Below are 16,576 nucleotides of genomic sequence, written 5' to 3'. Positions count from 1 at the left end.
TAATTCTGTGATTCTAATTCTGAATACGCTTTTAGGTCTAAAGATTTCATCAAGTAGCACTTACATATTAAATGCAAAAATGTGAAACTTTATGTGAGTGTTATGTGAGACCTGTCATGCACAAAGTGTCGAAGTTTCAGTTCATGTAGCAGTAATTACTGCATAACACCTCCAAACAGTTTTGCTGGTGACATTTTACAGCTAAGCTGCATGTGTAGTGCTGGAATCAGGAACTTTTTCACTTGCATAACATCTTTAAAGTCCTTGAATTCTACTCATGGTAGATGGGTTCTGTTAATTAAAGCCTGTATCATGATGATCTATTTACCTTTGGTGGAGTTGGGGTTGCATATGGAACTTGTCCTTTCCTGTTCTACCAGTCAAGCTAAACAAAATCTTACCATACTTCTAGGGAATACTGTTTAGTTTCAAGGAGAAATAGAGAATTCTCCATTTCCTTTCAACAGCAGGAAAACTTCATTATTATTTCAGGCATGATTTGAGAAAAATACAGATTCACAGTTTCAACTTCAATTTTCTTAGCAACAGTTGCCTTCCTGGTTTTGTGGGACCTTAGAAAATGATCAGGTTTAGTTCCCCTAAATACTATTTGCATTTTGTTGTCATGATTGCATGTAGTTTGGAAATACTATGTTCTTGCATGGACAGTGTTGGATTCCCTAGCTGGTGACCGTCAGGTATTTTGGGCATTGTGGTGGATCCCCTTATGATGGAGATTCTTGGTGGGCTTAGACTGGCCTCTGAAGCTTGACCTTGAGTAAACACCTTCCATAGTAATTTACTTTTTCTAAGCCAGTTGGGGTGAAAATCATTTGATTTGATTTGATTTGTCATTTTGCCAGCTTAGGAAATTACTGGAGAAGGAAACTTATCACCTTTTTGCTTTCCAGAGTGGAATTCAGCACGTGAATTAGATAGGAGGTTCCCAAGAATGGAGTTTGGAAAAACCGGGACGCTGGGATGAAATGCCAAAGAGAGGGACTATCTAAAGTCTTGTTCTCTGGAGCAGAACATCTTCTTCAGTCATGATACCGAATCCCAGTCTCCCAAAAATGCCAAAGTCTGCATCTGTCTTGCACTTAGGTGTCTCTCCGTTCTTTTGGGTCCAGATGGCTGCTCATTCTTTCCTTTTAAAGCAGAGGAGCTGTACTTATTCTATAGAATAACTTAATAGTTGTAGCATCCCTCCAGGAAGTGAAACACCAGGTCACATCTCCCTAATAACCAGACTGCAGGTTCGTCAAGTAGAGTCAACATCTGTCCTTCCTACAGAAATTTTGCCATGCTGTCAGCAGAGATCTCTCTTAAAAGAGAGAATATACTTTACTGTTCATTCAGTGGAGGAGTTACTCTGCTAAAACTGTGTGCCAGTTAACTTGCCATGTCACTGTTAATTTCATACAGGGATATGCATTACAAGAATTAAATAAACCAAAAGATTTCCCAATTGTAAAATCCTCAGTAAACAGGTGAAATGGGAACAGGGCTATGAGAGTTAAGCATCACCAAGAACCAGTAAAGCACTGAGGGAATTTATGCCAATGTCTAGAAAGTTTTGATTGATTTGGAAACCTCACTTTGTAGGGGGATAGAGGATGAGTTTAATTCTTCCAATGTGAAGTGATTTAGGATTGGTATTTCAAAGATGGCAAGTGCATGGATGGAAGAAGAGATGAAGGTGACGATGTGGCCAAGAGATGAGTTGTGGATTAGCTGTAGGTTGGCTGAATAAGAAACACGGTATGGTGAAGTTGTATGAGAAGTACCGATAAAAGAATTGCACCTTCACTCAGATATATGCTTGTCCTTGGAAACAGCTTTATATTTTCTTGGTCAGTGGCTACTGAAGTCAAACCCTGTGGCAAACAGGTCTATAGAAGATTGAAGCAGTTGGGTTTGGTACCTTGGCAGGTGTCGTTTGGCACATTTTCCCTTGGAACAGACTGCTCCCAGGCTGTTTTCTCTGGAGCAAGACACACCGTCATGGCATTTCCTCTAGCGTAGCCTTGTCGCAGGCTGTCCTGGAGGTTTGCATCATGATACAGGCTGAAAGCGTGTGTTGCATTACCACATGGGCTGGCTTGACAAAATGGTGAGAGAGTGCTGAAAATCTGCTCTTTCAGCTTACTCAGTTACTCGGGAAGGCAACAATAGCAAGTGTCAGGATGGTATTTTTATTTAGTAAAGTGTCTGGCAACAAACTTTGCTTCTGGTATGACAGCTCTACTTTCATTTCTAAACACTGATCAGAGATGCTGGGATTAGTTTTGCAGGTTATATTCACCATAAGCCCTGCAATTCTCCACTTTTCCCTGCCCAAACCTGCCCTCCTTTCCCACAATTCAACTTTATGGCCAGAAGTTATCTGGGTTTGACATACAGCAGCCAGAGACTATATGCCAGTAAAAGAGATAAAGATAAGATTTCTGTCACCAAAGGCTTGGCTTTGAAGTTCATTTGCGCATTGAGTGTAAGAGCAGCTTTCTTGTGGGTTTCCTTCTTTCCCCTCCGCTCTTCTACTCCTTTGGCAGAGCGAGTTTATTTTGTTGAAGGTTTTATTTTCTGCTGAAAATGCAGGAAATTCAGACAGCTCTCTTGGAAGCTCCCCAAAGCTAATACAAACAAGATACATATGCTTCTCTTAAAGTAACTACAAATAAATTATTTGAAACTATTTAACTGTAGAAATTCCTTTGTAAAGAGGTGTTCTGGTTTTGTTTAGGGGGGGGGGGGGCTAAGGTGGTAGCTTCTGTAGGAAACTGCTAGAAGTCGCTCCCCTTTGTTCAGGGGACTCGGCCGGGCCTAGGGCGGACCCGCTGCTGGCCAAGGCCGAGCCGATTGGTAGCAGAATGTCCCATGATAATGCCTCTGCGATAACGTATTTAAGAAGGGGAAAAACAGGAAAAAAAAAAAGGAGAAGATATGAAGCAGCTGAGCAGGGGCAGAGAGAGGGAGGCGCGAGCCTTGTGGGCCTTGCAAGCCTCACCCTCTGGCCTCCTGCCAGGCAGCTGACTGGGCCCAACTCAGCCCGGCCTGGCTGCAAGAAGTGGAGAGGAGATGAGGTGGAGTGAATAAGATGTAAAAAGGATCCTGAGAGGCGTCTGCCAGCCTGTTGTGAGGAACGGCTGCAGACACCAAGGTCAGTTCAGAAGGAGGGGGAGGAGTAACGCAGCTCCTGGCCAAGATTCCCCTGCAGCCTGTGGTGACAACCATGGTGGAGCAGGTTGTCCCCCTGCAGCCCATGGAGGTCCACGGAGGGGCAGATATTCACCTGCAGCCCGTGGAGGACCCCACGCCAGAGCAGGTGGAGGCCTGAAGGAGGCTGTGGCCTGTGGAGGGCCCGCTGGGACAGCTGTTCTGGAGGGACTGCACCCCGTGGAAAAATGACCCATGCCGGAGCAGTTTCATGAAGGACTGTGGCCCCTGGGAGGGACCCCACGATGGAGCAGGGGAGGAATACGAGGAGTTCTTCCCCTGATGATGACGCAGTGGCATGAAACAACGCGTAATGAACTGACCGCGACCCCCCATTCCCTCTTCCCCCCCTGTGCCGCTCTGGAGGGGGGAAGGTAGTAGAGATAATGTTAAGCCTGGGAAGAGGGAGGGGTGGGGGGGAGGTTATCTTGTTCCCTGTCTCATTCTCCTGCTAGTTTTAGAAATAAATGAATAGTTTTCCCCAAGTCGAGTCTGTTTTGCCCGTGACAGTAATTTTAAGGATTTCTCCCCGTCCTTATCTCAAACCTTGAGCCGTTTTTCTTATATCATCTCCCCCTATTCTCTCAGAGGGTGGGGGGAGTGAGAGAGAGACTGTGTAGTCTGGTCCCGATTGGGGCTGAACTACGACAAGAGGAAGGGGAAGTTTACATCATTATAATTGTGGATGCTGTTATCAGGGTGAAATTCCCTGGTGTGTCAACTTCTCTATTCCATACAAAAGAGTACATCACTCTGGAGTTTATAATAGCTGCTTTACGAGCAGGAGTGGAAGAGCTAACTACTGAATGTCCAAAACCATAATAATTTGAAATATTCCTTAGCATCTATAAAGCTAGCTGGAAAAAATGTAATGGAAAATGGACTGAAGCTGTCTGTTCATCTAGATTTCTGGATGCAGTTGATGGATCTGGAACAGTTTACCAGTTTTTTTCTTCCTTGTTTCTCCCTGGTAAAAAGGAGAATGGCAGGAGCCTGTCTGGGGTTAATTTGACATTCTTAGTCTTTTTGATAAATGTTAAGTATGTGCTACGTGTATCCTTTTGTTTTCTATTGTTGATAAAATTGCCTTTAAAGTCGTATCTGCATCATGAAGGAAGTAGTTGTTTATGACTACAAGTTTTTATGTTTGTAAATTATATTTTGGGGAGAGGGAATCTCACAGAAAATATTACATGTGAAGAATTATAGTGACATGTCACGGATAAGGGCTCAGAATGAAGAAAAGCCATAATTAAGGTTGCCTGTGCAACCTTCAACCTCACCTTTCCTCTATCTATTCCCTCATCCAGATGGTAACCTTCAGCCTCATATCTGAGGATGGATGATCCCCACCGCATGGATGCAGCAACACAAATGTGACGTAGCCCTGCCTGGTACACCGAGTGCCGTACCCGCTGCTTGCTGCACCTTCCTCTGACTCTTCCTCCACGCTACCTGGCTCGGGGAGGACTGGACTCACAGAGAGACAAAGGGAGCCAATGACCTTGAGGGGGCAGTCAGAGCCAGCTGGGAAAGTGGAAAGTCAGAGATGGTTTTTGCTGCTTTGAATTGTGGATTTGCTAGGAAGGAACTAAAGGAGCTAAAGCTCCTTTAGGTAGCTTCTTTACGGCTTTTGCATACTGTATGCACTCCCCGCTCCACCAGAGAGGGGCCTGCAGTGTCATTAACTGTGAACTAAAGCCACCGAGCTTCAACGTAAAGAAATTTTGTGCTTTTTGCAAATTCAAATGTCAAGGCATCCTATTAACGGCAGCAAGATACCACCCACTAAAAGCCATTCATTGTCATAAGTTCACAATTGCAATAAGTTCACAATTGTGTTTGGACATGGTTTTTGTCAGCCTGCATTTCCATCATGTATTTATTTTGCTTTTATAGGTGACATTTCCACTTTTTCACCAAGTTTCTTTGGATTAAGACTTCACTACAGTGTGCCTTTCCTTTTTTTTTTTTTTTACCCTATTGTCCTGGTTCTGGCTAGGATAGAGTTAATATCCACCTGAGCTGGGTGGAGAACTGGAGCTGGTGGCCCCTATGGCTGGGGCACCCAGCTGGGATAGGTTACTAATTAGCCAACACCTGGGGTTAATTTACCCAAATTAGCCAAAGGGCTCTTCCATCCCATGTGACATCATGCTCAGTATATAAGTGGGGAGGGTGCTATAGAGAGCTACTTGCTACTTGGAAGAAACTGGGTGTGGAGGTTTGTTGTAAGTCATTATGCTGTATTTGTATTCCATTACTGTTTTGTTTTCTTCTGTTATTGCTGTTAAATTTACTTTTTGTTCAATCTCAACCCATGTGTGTTTATTGGGGTTTTTTTTGTTTGTTTACCAGTTCTCCCTTCTGTCCTACTGGAGGGTGGGAGGAGTGAGAGAGACTGGGTAGTCTGGTCTCGATTGGGGCTGAACTATGGCACCTATTTACATTGTGCAGTTGTAGTGTATTGCATTACCCATCCCTGCTCAGGTCCTGTGTTTTTAGACAGATAAGCGTCTTCCTGCTCAGATTGTGCTAACTGTATAACTGCCTTTTTGATAGCATTTGTCATCGTGCTATTTCAACAGGCAGAAACTGCTAGCAGAAACTTTCAGTAGGCTGGAAAATTGCTGTGATGTGAAGGCACAGTGAGAAGTGGGGCTTTTTTAGTAGGTAGTAGTATCCTGGATGTATACACCTATTGTCATATACTGCATAGCGCCATTTGTATGACTCTTGCCATGAAGGAGAAGTTGCTATGTTAGATTTCTGATTTTTAAAATGTTGCAAAGTAGACCTGGTTAAAAACTATTTTTTTTTTTTTTTTGGTTTGGATGGTTACTGTACATCTAGGTAAAAAGAAAAAAAAAATTGATGCATTTAAGTGAATTTTAGCTTTTAATAAATAAATATATAATCATAATACATCATGTAGACATGGTATGAGAGTTAAGTTTGTGCACTAGTGCTGTTTAGAATCATAGAATGGTTAGGGTTGGAAGGGACCTTCAAAGGTCATCTAGTCCAACCCCCCTGCAAGGAGCAGGGACATCTCCAACCAGATCAGGTTGCTCAGAGCCTCATCCAGCCTGGCCTTGAACGATTCCAGGGATGGGGCATCCACCACCTCTCTGGGCAACTTGTGCCAGTGCTTCACCACCCTCTGTTTTTTGTGGTTTGTTGGGTTTTTTTGTTTGTTTGTTTTTTAACACTATCTTCCTTATATCTAGTCTGGATCTCTCTTTTAGTTTAAAACCATTACCCCTCGTCCTATTGCAACAGGCCCTACTAAAAAGTTTCTCCCCATCTTTCTTATAAGCTCCCTTTAAGGATTGAAAGACTAAATTTTTTTTCTAAGGAAAACTTTAATTCTTTTATTCCTCACCCTGAAATCAAAACTTCAGTATTTCTTTGAATTCAGCTGTAGCGTCACTGCTGGTAACTGGCAATTGAACGTTGAACCCAGCTCAAGTGCATGACTGCAATGGGATGCTGCAGCTGAGTGTCCAGCAGAGCTTTGCCATCTTTCTGGGTAAATGGTCAAAAATGCAGAATGTCATTAAGAAATCTGTCACCATCCAGCTTGCACCCCTGCTATGAAATACTCTGTGTACCACCCAGAACCGAGGCAGAGCTCAACTTACAGCCTGTAGCCAGGACTGAGGGTCAAAAGATGAGCCGGGCTCAAGTGCAGGTCTTCTGTGCAACTCAGCTGAAGCAGGGAGAGGAGCACTCAAATTGGATGGGGACACATCTTGTGTGGTAGCCAAAGGCTGGCTGAAGTGAACATCCGGCTGCTGAGATTGCAGACTGTGATTGCAGGGAAAATGACTTCAGCAAGACTACCAGAAATCTTAAAAAATAATTCTTTCTCTGAAACTTAATGCAAAGCTTATTGCATTGTGAAAGACAGCCTGATGTACACCATTGCATAGAAATGTCTCTTTATAATGTTGCAAGTGACTGCAATTCTGATTTTCAAATGACTGTTACTTTCCATGTAAACTAGCATAGGAGGAAAGAAAATAGAAAGCAGAATAATTTTGTTTCAGTTTTTATTAGACAGTACAAATCATGAGGGATGGTTAAGGAAAGTTAACCTGAATGACACATGGACATGCCTCCCTTTTTCTCCTAAGAATTGTTAACATTTAGAGGCTGGAGATTTGCATTCATTCATAATAGAACTTTTATAATAATAGAGAACTAGTTTTAAAAATTAATTTCATGTCAAATTAAAAGAATGAGCCCTCAGAATGTTCTGATGTAAGAACCAGAAGGTGAGTACACAATTTAAGCACACTTTTGGTGACACTGAGTTCTTGCGTACTCCACTGACAGTGATTCAACTGCTTTATTTTTTTGGTGGGAAACCATGCCTGTGAGGAACCGAACTGTGAGCACCTGCTTGGGATTTGGCATTTAGGCTGCTTGACTTCTCTGGCAATTTTATAAGCCATATACTTTTCAACTGTTTTTACACATCAGTGTCTTTCCAACTGTAAGAATTGAATTCTCTGGAAGTCTTTGCCCAGGAAGATGTCATGCTAATTATTAATTATATTGCAGTAAGGAAGGGAACAGTCTTCCAGGATGGTCAGAGATGAGAACATCCAGCTCTGCCCATAGTTTGCCTTGGCTCTGAACATTTGTGTGTCCCTTGTTAGTGTTTATCAAACTCAAATTATTTTTCCTCCAGATAATGTTCTCATTCCTGTGCTCGTCATGTTTTCTTCTGCATCCTCTCAGCTTGTTTCCATTCTCTTTTTTTTTTTTTTTTTTTCTGGCATTATCACTTGTTTGTTCCTTTTTCTTTTACCAAAAGAGACCCAGACTACTCAGAACTGTACCTGGATCTCTTGTTGCTGTTGCTGCCTGGTTTGTTCCTTGTGCAACTGGAACATGACCAAGTATCTGGCTTTTTGCCTTGAAAATTAAAATCTTTGTAAAAAAAAAATACCACATTTAATTCCTATCCTGAGAAGGAACCATGAGGTGGTTACCTAGGATTACCCTTAGAAATGTTAGCGCTGTGCCTACATTCCCATCCTTTTTGTAGGCGTGATTACAGTCTCAAAAAGTTGGTACCAACCTTTAGCTTCTACCTTTCTTTTAGTGATGGATATAATTATTTCTGTAGGCATAAACAAAAATTAAAAAAAAGGAGGACTGATATCAGTATCAGCAGAGGCAGCTGAGCCCTGTTTCATGAAGAAATACTGTAATAACTTTAAATTCTTGAATTTGTCAATTATCAGCAATAGGAAAATGCCATTACTTTGAACTACTTATTTATATGTACTGTTTAATAGATAGAAACTTCTCTGCTTATCCCCCCAAAATCAATATCTGGCTTTTCTTTTCATATATCAGCCAATTCAGTAAAAAAAAAAAAATAGTCTTACAAGGTTGCTGTGGATGATGTGGTATCCTTGTCTTGACCATACATGTTCTACATTTCAGCTGGGTTTGGCTGGTCTGAAAGCGAATACACAGGGTGATAAACTTCTCTTCAACTGCAAAATGTTTTTGTAACCTTATAACTGTCGTGACACCATGTCTAGATGTAGAGGGGCTGTAGCTCAACACTGGTGATATAGAGCAAAAAAAGCACACAGCATTTTATCAGCTCTTACAGCATTTCTCCATTGTCTCATCCAAATGCTGTCCCTGGCTTTCTGCTTGCTTTTTCCTGTTTTGAAAACGTTTAAGCATTTACAAGGGCTTTAATCACTAATTGTAGGAACGTACAGCTCTCCAAATAACATATATGCAATACTGGGATTTACTCCCACTTCTGTCTTTTATGGAGCTTGTTCATAGTATAAATGTGGGGTTTTTTTGTATAGTCAATTTTGGTGTTGTAGTTCAGCCTCAGTCAGGGCCAGACTACACAGTCTCTCTCTCACTCCCCCCACCCTCTGAGAGAATAGGGAGAGATAATATAAGGAAAAAGGCTTGAGGTTTGAGATAAGGACAGGGAGAAATCCTTAAAGTTGCTGTTATGGGCAAAACAGACTCCACTTGGGGAAAAACACTCATTTACTTCTAAAACTAGCAGGAGAATGAGACAGAGAACAAGATAACCTCCCCCCACCCCTCCCTCTTCCCAGGCTTAACATTATCTCTACTATCTTCCCTCCTCCCCAGTGGCACAGGGGGGAAGAGGGAATGGGGGTCCTGGTCAGTTCATCACATGTTGTTTTATGCCGCTGCTTCATGGTTGGGGGAAGAACTCCTCACATTCCTCCCCTGCTCCATCGTGGGGTCCCACCCATGGGCCACAGTCCTTTGTGAAACTGCTCTGGTGTGGGTCATTTCTTTCACGGGGTGCAGTCCCTCCAGAACAGCTGCCCCAGTGTGGGCCCTCCACAGGCCACAGCCTCCTTCAGGCATCTGCCTGCCCTGGTGTGGGGTCTTCCACAGGCTCCAAGTGGATCTCTGCCCCTCTGTGGACCTCCATGGGCTGCAGGGGCACAGCCTGCTCCACCATGGTCATCACCACAGGCTGCAGAGGAATCTTGGCCAGGAGCTGCATTACTCCTCCCCCTCCTTCTGAACTGACCTTGGTGTCTGCAGCCATTCCTCTCACAAGAAAAATTCTTCACAACAGGCAGGCAGATGCCTCTCAGGATCTCCTCACATCTCATTCACATCTCATCTCCTCTCCACTTCTTTCAGCAGGGCTTGGCCCAGTTAGCCACCCAGCAGGAGGCCAGAGGGTGGGACCTGCAAGGCCCACAAGGCTTGCGCCTCCCCCTCTCTGCCCCTGCTCAGTGTCTTCATATCTTCTCTCTATTTTTTTTCCCTGTTTCCCCCTTCTTAAATACGTTATCGCAGAGGTGTTATCATGGGACATTCTGCTACCAATGGCTCGGCCTTGGCCAGCAGCAGGTCTGCCCTAGGCCCGGCTGAGTCCACTGAACAAAGGGGATTGACTTCTAGCAGTTTCCTACAGAAGCTACCACCTTAGGCCTCCCCTTGCTAAACAAAACCAGAACATTTGGGTAAAATACTTCACTGTAGCTCCTGGATTTCTTCATTTGAATCACAGATTCTTCACCTGTAACACCATTGCTGAAAAGCAGATGGTTGGTTTTGTCCATCAACTTCTAAAAACTTTAAATATAATTAGTGAGCAATAACCTCTGGTAATTTTTAGTTGTTTGAAGCTGACCAATAGCAGAGTCTGCCTTTTCTTGAAATAACGTGTTTGGAGATAGTTAGCAATGCTTTCTGTTAAAGCTAGCTGTATGCTTGGGTTTTAAGGTGAACATATTCTACTAAAAAAATATTAAGTTTTTGAAAAGCAATTGCATGGCTTGTTACCTTTCTGGTAACTGCATAGATCTCGCTTGATCCTGAATCATAATGTTTCTGCAAAAGTAGTATATTCTGTATTTTAGTATAGCGTCTCAGCTATAAGGTCATTCTGCTGCACTGGGGAGAGAATTACGCCGATGCCCAGAGCTTTTTGAAAGCCACCATAATATATTTTGAATTAAATATAAATTGATAGGCCAATACCACTCCCCAGATGAGTTAGCTAGGTCTGGATTTTCTTCAGGTCCCAGCTGAAGCATTTTTTTTTCCATTTTTAATATTTTGCATTACATACATTTCATAGCATCTAACTGGGATGCTATTTCCTAGCAGGCTAACTAGAAAACTACAGACAGAGGAACTACCTGGGTTTTGAATTTAAAGATTGTTTCTGTGATTGAAGAATGTGATCCCATTGACAGATTAAGTAGCTGCAGTGATCAGCTTTGTAAGGATTTCTGCCAACTTCGTTAGCTACGCTACAGTGGTAATTCAGGTGACTGAGGCAAAGTCATTGAAAAACAGGAGATCCTCACGTTTGGAAAAAAAAATCTGTAACCTCCACAGTCAGTCAGACATCATTGCTAAAGAAGAAAATTTAATTGGAGTGTGTGCACCAAATATTCTTCTTTGAACAAGAATTTCAAAAGGCTTTCATCGCTTAAATCTCCTTGGTACATGCAGAAGACAATCAGTGTGGATAACCAAATTAAGAGTGCTGCTGCATTTTGGCAGCAGTGTGAGGATGGGCACTCCCTTCTCCACAGTCCTCAGCACCATGGAACAGATGGAGGAGCAGGGCTATATGAGTCTAACCAGGGTAATGACAAGTTCCCGTATTCTCTTTTGCCTTGGTAAGAGCATATATCTGACAAGTGATGATTGCTACAACGCTGCCTTAGAACAGAAAATAACTCAACTAGGTACAGATTGATTGATAGTCCAATCAAATGCTGTTGCAAGTACAGTCTCATTACAAAGTATTTAGGTGCCTTATGATAACTCAGAAAATTACTGTTCTGCAGGCAGTCGTCAAAAGGAAATGCCAGTGGTTTCAGTGTTCGTACTAAGCAGAAAAACTCAAGATGGTTTGGTATGATTTATGTTCTTGCCAGACCTATGAAGTCTCACAGTCCAGCATTTGATGTGGTGGAGAGACCTGGAGGTAGATTTGCCCCTTTTTTTTTTTTTTTTTTTTCTTCCCCTATCCCAAGGGAGGACAGACAGCTCTCTGGTCTGAATAACCATATCAGGTATACCCTGATATACAGCCCAAGGAGAGAAATCCAGAGGGCTAGCGAGTGTTCACATGCCAGCTTGTTCAGCTTAGAAAGTTTGAGTTTCAAAATGTTCGGTAATGGTTTCTCAAAGGCACTGACAAGATGAAAAGCTCTACAAGTTTATCTTGAGCATTAAGGCTTGGTGCACTACAAAAGGAGATTTTTTTTTTGTTTATTATGAGTATTCTTCAGTGCCAAAAAAAAAAAACAAACAAAAAAAAGGCCAAGGACAAGTCTGGAGAACGGTGGCAGACGTTCAAGGTACAATGGGTTTTGATCCAGTCAGTTTTCCTTCTCCTGTCCTTGCTTTTCTCTTTCACCAACCACTTTATTTTTCTGATTTTTTTTTTTCTTCTCCCTATCCCTCCCCTGCAAGCAGAGGCTCAACAGAAAATGTAATAAATTAAATGTATGCTGAAGTGCTTTGACTTAGCATCAGAAGGGCTGAAAAGACTAAGTTCACTTAACCCTTAGTGAATTTGGCTGATTACAATATGTTAATGCTTTTTGGCATGAGAAGATGGCTCCTTTTGAGAGAATTAAGCTGTGAGGATAAATAATAGTGCAGTGCATTTTGGTTAAAATTTTGGTTATTAGAGGAGAAAACAGATCTCTTTCCAGTTACAGGCATGCCAGATTTGCTCACCATTGAGACGTTAACTGGCTAATAGAGCATGGGTAATTATTATTAATGGAGCTATCTTTTTGATGTAATATATTTTACAATGGAGAAGGACACACTAACCTTTTATTCCTTTCTTAAAGGTGCAAGACCTGAATGTGATCGAGGAAGTGATCCGAATAATGTTGGAGATCAACTCCTGCCTGACAAATTCTCTTCATCACAACTCAAACTTGATGTACGTGCTGCTTTACAAGCAGGATCTGTTTGAGCAGTTTCAAACTCACCCTTCCTTCCAGGGCATAATGCAAAATATAGATCTGGTGAGTGCTACATTATTTAAAGGATGCTTACATGTTGTTATTTGATCTCTTTATCCTTTTGAGAGGTGGAAAATATTCATTATCTCTATCAGTTTCTTTTAGAAAGTATTAAAATGTTGAGTTTTTCTCCCCTATTTTCTGGGCCTCCACTGTGGCTTATTCTGGGCAACATGTTTAACTTGGCAGAGCCAGGGGGATCTGGGATGCCTCTGGTAAGGAATTCCAAACCTGTTACACATCCTTCACTCCCTTAAGGAAGGACAGTGTCAGCTTCTCTTAACTGCCCCTTGTTAGAAAACTGGCTTTTGGGGGAGAAAAAGCAGATTTTCGTCACCATCCAATCTTACTCCCATCGCTAGCCTATTAATGATTACAGGGAATTTTTAAAAATAGCTAAGAGCAGGCGTTCAACTGCCTTATTCCCTGGGCTGTATCTGAATGTGTGTTGCTTTCACCTGCAAAGTGTCTCTCCACAGCAATCCCTTTGGGTAAGTAAACAGCAGTGGATCAGAAGCTGTTACCAGTGTGGCTCTCCATGGAGTATGGCTTTGGAAAACAGTTGTTAATTAATTACTGCTGTATCTGATAGTGGCATTAATGTTCATATTGAGAACCTGAGTAATGATTCCTGCTTGAAAAGAACAGATTTTAAGTGCAAGAAATATTTCTCTGTCCTCTAGTCAGTATTTGCCAAGCTGAGCAATACTTGAAGTCATGCTGTGACCACTGGATGCAAAATACTGGAAGGGGAGGCTGAACAGGGTGCTAAACTTCTCACTGCAGTGAATAACACATTTATTCAGTGTGAATAAAAATCTGCTGAGGTTCTGTTTTGATGGGCTTTTATTTTAAAATATTACAGAAGATTGACAGATTCCTGATGATCCATAAAGGAAAGTAATTTTAAACATTGAACTGAAATCCTGCTCTGTACCTATCCCTTCCTCTTCTGGTCTCATTTTGTATTTTCTGATCATGCAAGAGCTTGGAGAGCGGAGGATTCAGAGCTCAAAACTCTCCAAACTTTTGGCAGCTGCAGACTACAGCCAGTATGATGCTGCCTGGATGATTAGGATAAGACGTCTTCAAGCTGTGTAAAGAGAGGATATGGTGCAGTGAAGATAAGTATATTCTTCATTCCTGACCAAGATAGGGACCTTCTCTGGTTACTTGTCCAGATCCAGGAAGACAAGTGGTGGTCAGATCCTTCTGTGTGACAGCCCTGTGCCTCCCACAGATAGCAGCATGTCCTGTCCTTTGTAATGCTTAAATGTAGGTTTTTCTCAACAATTTAAACAATTCCTCCCCAAAACTATTTAATATTAGGTTACAGCATAATGCCAGTTACTTTCAGAAACTACTAAAAGCTTTCCAAGGGAGCATGTTGAATTTTTAAATAGCTCCTTTGTTAGAGAAGTGAGGATGTCAAAAATTTTTTTTAATGTACCTGTCATCAACTGGCAAGTGATGAGAACTGTCAGGCTTGCAGATATGAATAAAAGATTAGATTCAGCTGACACCTCTTCTACCCTGTCACATCCTCCAGCTTATACACAGTATCGACAGCGTTACCATCCCATACAGAACCAGTCTGTCTTGTGTGCTACAGCCAAATTCATTGAATCATTTAGGTTGGAAAAGGCCTTTAAGATCATCAAGTCCAATTGTTAACCTAGCACTGCCAAGTCCACCACTAAACCATGTACCTGAGCACCACATCTACACATCTTTTGAATACCTCCAGGGATGGTGACTCCACTACTTCCCTGGGTAGTCTGTTCCAGTGCTTGACAACGCTTTCAGTGAAGAAATTTCTTTCTCATATCCAAGCTAAACCTCCCCTGCTGCAACTTGAGGCCATTTTTCCTTGTCCTATCGCTTCTTACTTGAGAGAAGAGACTAACACCTGCCTCCCTACAACCTCCTTTCAGGTAGTTGTAGAGAGCAATGAGGTCTCCCCTCAGCCTCCTCTTCACCAGACTAAACAATTCCAGTTCCTTCAGCCACTCCTCATAAGACTTGTGCTCCAGACCCCTCAGCAGCCTCATTGCCCTTCTCTGGACACACTCCAGCAACTCAACATCCTTCTGGTACTGAGGGGCCCAATACTGCACACAGTATTCGAGCTGCGGCCTCACCAGTGCTGAGTACAGGGGCACAATCACTTCCCTACTCCTGCTGGCCACACTATTTCTGATGCAAGCCAGGACGCTGTTGGCCTTCTGGGCCACCTGGGCACACTGCTGGCTCATATTCTCAAGGCCAGGTTGGATGGGGCTCTGAGCAACCTGATCTGGTTGGAGATGTCCCTGCTCCTTGCAGGGGAGTTGGACTGGATGACCTTTAAAGGCCCCTTTCAACCTAAACCATCCTGTGATTCTATGATTCTGTATTCAGCTGACACAATGGAAGAAATTCTAGGGAGAAACAAGAGCTGTAGAAAACAGGACCTCTGAGAGCAAATAGAACAGGGCTGATTAGCCAAAGGAAGGCTAAAGGTGATGTGATATTTTTTCAAATAGAAGGCTGCTGTGAAGGGAAAGGGAATAACCTGTTTCACATACTTGTGGATTCGCAGGTTGTAAGGAAAGACTTTCTTATGTTAATAGTAACGAAGCACTGTGGTAGGTTTCCAGGGAATTCACTATTGGAGATCTCTGGATAGCAGTCATTTGGAAGGATGACACTGGGGCAGGAGACAGAGCAGAATGTGTCTGTAGGCACACATGAATATGGGAATGGCTCTGCAGCTCCACCAGCTGCTCAGACCAGAGCGGTAATTCCCTAGGTTAACTGTGGAACAGACTTCACAGTAACTAGTAACTAAGGACTTTGTCTCAGGATTTGAACCATTCAGATTACTCTGGTGATAATACATAACCTCAGTGTTCTTCATGGTCGAGGAAAAAAAAAAAACAGGTAAATGTTTAAGCATCATCAGTGTATAGAACACTTTTTTTTATTGAAAATTACTTATCTGCCTCTAGGTTTTTATAACTAAGCTCAAAATCACCATTGCCAGCTGATTGGGAATATATGGGAACAGTTAATGCTGTACAGAAGAAACTGAAATCAAAATACTTTGTTTCCTATTAATTTCCTTTTCATTTTAGAAAGTCATCTTAATAGAATATTGTGCATCTTGTTTAGCTAAATGGGATATTCTTTCTCTGGATGATGAACAAAAAGGAATGCTGTGGTTTCTGTTCTGGCTTCCTGCAGAAATGTTTCACCTGTGAACTATCTATATGACCTTGTTTCAGAGGTGGTCTGTAATTTGGGCAGCAACCTCAGATGTGTTAAGAATTTGGTGGAGACTCTTCATAAGTAATTCCTAAAGAGGATTTTGGTTCATGGCCATTGTGAGAGCTCGCTGGCTTTCATTACTTTCATATTTCCTATGAGCTAGTGATAGATATTCTGTGGTTGGACAGGCTTAACTAGGAGCTGCTAGAATTTTGTTTACCAAATAATCTGATAGAAATCAGGAGGTCGGGAGCAATGATTTAGGGATGTAAAAGATCTGATTGATGCAATTCCCTACTAGGAATTTAATTCTCCAAAAACATTTCCCTGCTAGACTTCAAAATCAATTGAGATGGCTTGGCTCTGGCATCGCAAATTAGAATCATGGAACGGTTAGAGTTGGAAGGGACCTTCAAAGGTCATCTAGTCCAACCACCCTGCAAGGAGCAGGGACATCTCCAACCAGATCAGGTTGCTCAGAGCCCAGTCCAACCTGGCCTTGAACGTTTCCAGGGATGGGGCATCCACCACCTCTCTGGGCAACCTGTTCCAGTGTTCCACCACCC

General features: G+C 42.4%; 2 long non-coding RNA genes across 2 annotated transcripts in view; both read left to right on the top strand.

The window, feature by feature from the left end:
- The first annotated feature begins 3,253 nt into the window (after positions 1-3,253).
- LOC147596583 (uncharacterized) overlaps positions 3,254-16,576 on the top strand; it is a 173,806-nt gene continuing 160,483 nt past the window's right edge. Inside the window, exon 1 of the long non-coding RNA XR_015261358.1 lies at positions 3,254-3,422. This is a non-coding gene — a long non-coding RNA (uncharacterized LOC147596583). The remainder of the gene's footprint in view (positions 3,423-16,576) is intronic.
- LOC147596584 (uncharacterized) overlaps positions 12,646-16,576 on the top strand; it is a 50,432-nt gene continuing 46,501 nt past the window's right edge. The window contains exon 1 of the long non-coding RNA XR_015261339.1: positions 12,646-12,764. This is a non-coding gene — a long non-coding RNA (uncharacterized LOC147596584). The remainder of the gene's footprint in view (positions 12,765-16,576) is intronic.

This window comes from Chlamydotis macqueenii, chromosome W (assembly GCF_036417535.1).
Source record: "Chlamydotis macqueenii isolate bChlMac1 chromosome W, bChlMac1.mat, whole genome shotgun sequence".
NCBI lineage: Eukaryota > Metazoa > Chordata > Aves > Otidiformes > Otididae > Chlamydotis > Chlamydotis macqueenii.
The sequence above is the reverse complement of the archived record's forward strand: the minus strand, read 5'-3'. Positions and strand labels throughout refer to the sequence as shown.